Source organism: Arachis stenosperma, chromosome 2 (assembly GCF_014773155.1).
Source record: "Arachis stenosperma cultivar V10309 chromosome 2, arast.V10309.gnm1.PFL2, whole genome shotgun sequence".
In the NCBI taxonomy this organism is placed as follows: Eukaryota; Viridiplantae; Streptophyta; class Magnoliopsida; order Fabales; family Fabaceae; genus Arachis; species Arachis stenosperma.
In genome coordinates this window covers 58,318,610-58,323,121 of record NC_080378.1, presented here as the reverse complement: position 1 = coordinate 58,323,121, position 4,512 = coordinate 58,318,610, and the positions used below count along the sequence as shown (strand labels likewise).

General features: G+C 42.1%; 1 non-coding gene across 1 annotated transcript; it reads right to left on the bottom strand.

Moving 5' to 3' along the window:
• Window positions 1-644: 644 nt before the first annotated feature.
• LOC130963850 (small nucleolar RNA R71) lies at window positions 645-748 on the bottom strand. The gene has a single exon (XR_009079968.1). It is a non-coding gene; the product is annotated as a small nucleolar RNA R71 (small nucleolar RNA).
• Between the last annotated feature and the right edge of the window lie 3,764 nt (window positions 749-4,512).

The following is a 4,512-nucleotide window of genomic DNA, read 5'->3' as shown; positions in this document are numbered from 1 at the left end:
AAGTTTTTGGCGCCGTTGCCGGGGATTGTTCAAGTTTGGACAACTGACGGTTCATCTTGTTGCTCAGATTAGAGGATTCCTCTTCTTTTTCTGTTCTCCTCTCTTTCATATGAGCAGGAACAAGGAAAAAAGGCATTCTTGTTGAAGCTGATCTGGAACCTGAAAGGACTCTGAAGAGGAAATTAAGAGAAGCTAAATTACAACAATCCAGAGACAACTTGCTGAAGTTTTCGAACAAGAAAAGGAGATGGCAGCTAAACCCAATAACAATAATGCAAGAAGGATGCTTGGTGATTATACTACACCTACTTCCAAGTTTGATGGAAGAAGCATCTCAATCCCTGCCATTGGAGCAAACAATTTTGAGCTGAAACCTCAATTAGTTGCTCTAATGCAACAAAATTGCAAGTTCATGGACTTCCATCAGAAGATCCCTATCAGTTTTTAACTGAATTCTTGCAGATCTGTGAGACTGTTAAGACTAATGGAGTAGATCCTGAAGTCTACAGGCTCATGCTTTTCCCTTTTGCTGTAAGAGATAGAGCTAGAACATGGTTGGACTCACAACCTAAGGATAGCCTGGGCTCCTGGGATAAGTGGTCACGGCCTTCTTGGTTAAGTTCTTTCCTCCCCAAAAGCTGAGCAAGCTTAGAGTGGATGTTCAGACCTTCAAGCAAAAAGATGGTGAATCCCTCTATGAAGCTTGGGAAAGATACAAGAAGATGACCAAAAAGTGTCCTTTTGACATGTTTTCAAAATGGACCATGATAGATATATTCTATCAGAGAAAGGGAGTTCTTGAAATGATGCTTTGAATGCCATATTGGCTCATAACAAAATGTTGACTCAGCAAGTCAATCTGATTTCTCAAAGTCTGAATGGATGGCAAAATGCATCCAATAGTAGTAAAGAGGCATCTTCTAAGAAGAAGCTTATGATCCTAAAAACCCTGCAATGGCAGAGGTAAATTACATGGGTGAACCTTATGAAAATACCTATAATTCTTCATGGAGAAATCATCCAAATTTCTCATGGAAGGATCAACAAAAGCCTTAACAAGGCTTTAATAATGGTGGAAGAAACAGGTTTAGCAATGGCAAGCCTTTTCCATCATCTTCTCAGCAACAGACAGAGAATTTTGAGCAAAGCACCTCTAACTTGCAAACATAGTCTCTGATCTGTCTAAGGCCACTTTAAGTTTGATGAGTGAAACAAGGTCCTCCATCAGAAATTTGGAGGCACAAGTGGGCCAGCTGAGTAAGAAAGTCACTGAAACTCCTCCTAGTACTCTCCCAAGCAATACTGAAGAGAATCCAAAAAGATAGTGCAAGGCCATTGACATAATCAACATGGCCGAACCTAGAGAGGAAGGAGAGGACGTGAATCCCAATGAGGAAGACCTCAAGGGACATCTCTCAAGCAAGAAGGAGTTCCTTATTGAGGACTTAAAGGAATCTGAAGGTCATATAGAGACCATAGAGATCCCATTAAACCTCCTTCTGCCATTCATGAGCTCTGAAAACTATTCTTCCTTTGAAGAGGATGAAGATGTAACTGGAGAGCAAGTTGCTCAATATCTAGGAGCTATCATGAAGCTGAATGCCAAGTTGTTGGTAATGAGACTTGGGAAGGTGAACCTCCCTTGCTCATTGGTGAACTAGATACATGGGTTCAGCAAACTTTACCTCAAAGAAATAAGATCCTGGTAGATTCTTAATACCCTGTACCATAGGCACCATGACCTTTGAAAAGGCTCTGTGTGACCTAGGGTCAGACATAAATCTTATGCCACTCTTTGTATTGGAGAAGCTGGGGGATCATTAAGGTATAGCCTGCCATATTTTCATTGCAAATGGCAGACAAGTCAGTAAGACAAGCTTATGGATTGGTAGAGGATGTGTTGGTAAAGGTTGAAGGCCTTTACATCCCTGCTGATTTCATAATCTTAGACACTAGGAAGGAGGAGGATGAATGCATCATCCTTGGAAGACCCTTCCTAGCCACAGTAGGAGCTATGATAGATGTTAACAGAGGAGAATTAGTCCTTTAATTGAATGGGGACTACCTTGTGTTTAAGACCCAAGGGTGTGTTCTTCCGTAAACATGGAGAGGAAGCATGAAAAGCTTCTCTCAGTACAGAGTCAAACAAAGCCCCCACCATCAAACTCTATGTTTGGTGTTGGGAGGCCACAGCCAAACACTAAGTTTGGTGTTGAATCCCCACATCCAAACTCTAAGTTTGGTATTGGGAGTCTACCACATTGACCTGATCACCTGTGTGGCTCCATGAGAGCCCACTGTCAAGCTATTGACATTAAAGAAGCGCTTATTGGGAGGCAACCCAATTTTTATTTATCTAATTTTATTTTCTTTTTTTGTCTTTTATGTTTTATTAGGTTCATGATCATATGGAGTCACAAAATAAATACTAAAATTACAAATAGAATAAAAATAGTAGAAGAAAAATCACACCCTAGAGGAAGGGCTTACTGGCGTTTAAACGCCAGTAAGGAGCATCTGGCTCGCGTTCAACGCCAGAACAGAGCATGGATCTGGCGTTGAACGCCAGAAACAAGTAGCATCCTGGCGTTTGAATGCCAGGAATATACCCTGAGGAGAGCTGGCGCTGAATGGCAGAAATAAGCATAGAACTGGCGTTCAATGTCAGAAACATGCTGTAATTGGGCGTTGAACGCCGAAAATAAGCATCACTTTGGCGTTTAAATGCCAGAATTGTATGCAAAGGCGTTTTACATGCCTAATTGGTGCAGGAATGTAAATCTTGACACCTCAGGATCTGTGGACCCCACAGGATCATCCCAGGATCTGTGGACCCCACAGGATCCCCACCTACCTCAACTCACCTTCTCCTCTTCTTTACATTCATCCTCTCTTCCCCAGAAACTCTCTTCCCCATAAACACTCTTCCCCAAAAACCTTTCACCAATCACCTCAATCTCTCTTTCCAACTACCCTCCTTCACATTCACATCCATCCACTCTTTCCCATAAACCCACCTACCTTCAAAATTCAAAATTACTTTCCCATCCAAATCCATCCTAAATAGCTGAACCTACTCCTTCTCCCCTCACTATATAAACCCCTCCATCCTTCTTCATTTTCACACAACACGACCCCCTCTTCTACACCTTGGCCGAATATACCTCCCCCCACTCTCCTTCATATTTTTTCCTCTTCTTCTTTTCTTTCTTCTCTTGCTCGAGGGTGAGCAATATTCTAAGTTTGGTGTGGTAAAAGCATAGCTTTTTGTTTTTCCATAACCACCTATGGCACCTAAGATCAGAGAAACCTCTAGAAAGGGGAAAAGGAAGACAAAAGCTTCCACCTCCGAGTCATGGGAGATGGAGAGATTCATCTCCAAAGCCCATCAAGACCACTTCTATCATGTTGTGGCCAAGAAGAAGGTGATCCTGAGGTCCCTTTAAGCTCAAGAAAATGAGTATCCGGGAGATCCGACAGGGATCCAAAGAAGAAGTTGGGAAGTTCTGACCAACCCCATTCAACAAGTCAGAATCTTAATGGTTCAAGAGTTCTATGCCAATGCATGGATCACTAGGACCATGACCAAAGTATGAACCCGAATCCAAAAAATTATCTTACAATGGTTCGGGGGAAATACTTAGATTTTGTTCGGAAAATGTGAGGTTGGCGTTCAACTTACCTACAATGCAAGAAAATGCACGCCCTTACACTAGAAGGGTCAACTTTAATCAAAGGTTGGACCAAGTCCTTATGGACATATGTGTGAAAGGAGCTCAATGGAAATGAGACTCCGAAGGCAAGTCGATTCAATTAAGAAGACTGGACATCAAGCCTGTGGCTAGAGGATGGTTGGAGTTCATCCAACGCTCCATCATCTCCACTAGCAACGATCTGAAGTTACTGTGGATCGGGCCATCATGATTCATAGCATCATGATTGGAGAGGAAGTAGAAGTTCATGAAGTCATCCCCTTGAATCTACAAAATAGCTGAAAAGCCCTACCTTGGCAAGGATAGCTTTTCCTCATCTTATTTGCCATCTATGTTACTCAGCTGGAGTTATCATAGAAGGAGACATCCCCATTGAGGAGGACAAGCCTCACTAAGAAAAGGATGGAACAAACAAGAGAGCCCACTCATGGAACCCAAGAGACGCATGAGGAAGCTCATCACCAAGAAATCCCGGAGATGCTCAATGGATGCATTTTCCTCCCAACAAACTATTGGGAACAACTCAACACTTCTAGAAGATTTGAGTTACAATATGGATCAATTAAGGGTGGAACATCAAGAGCACTCCATCATTCTCCATAAAATTAGAGAAGATCAAAGAGCAATGAGGGAGGAGCAACAAAGGCAAGGAAAAGACATAGAAGAGCTCAAGGACATCATTTGTTCTTCAAGATGAAAGCGCCACCATCACTAAGGTGGACTCATTCCTTGTCTTATTTTTTCTGTTTTCAGTTTTTATGCTATGTGTGTTTATATTTTGTGTCTCTACCTCATGATC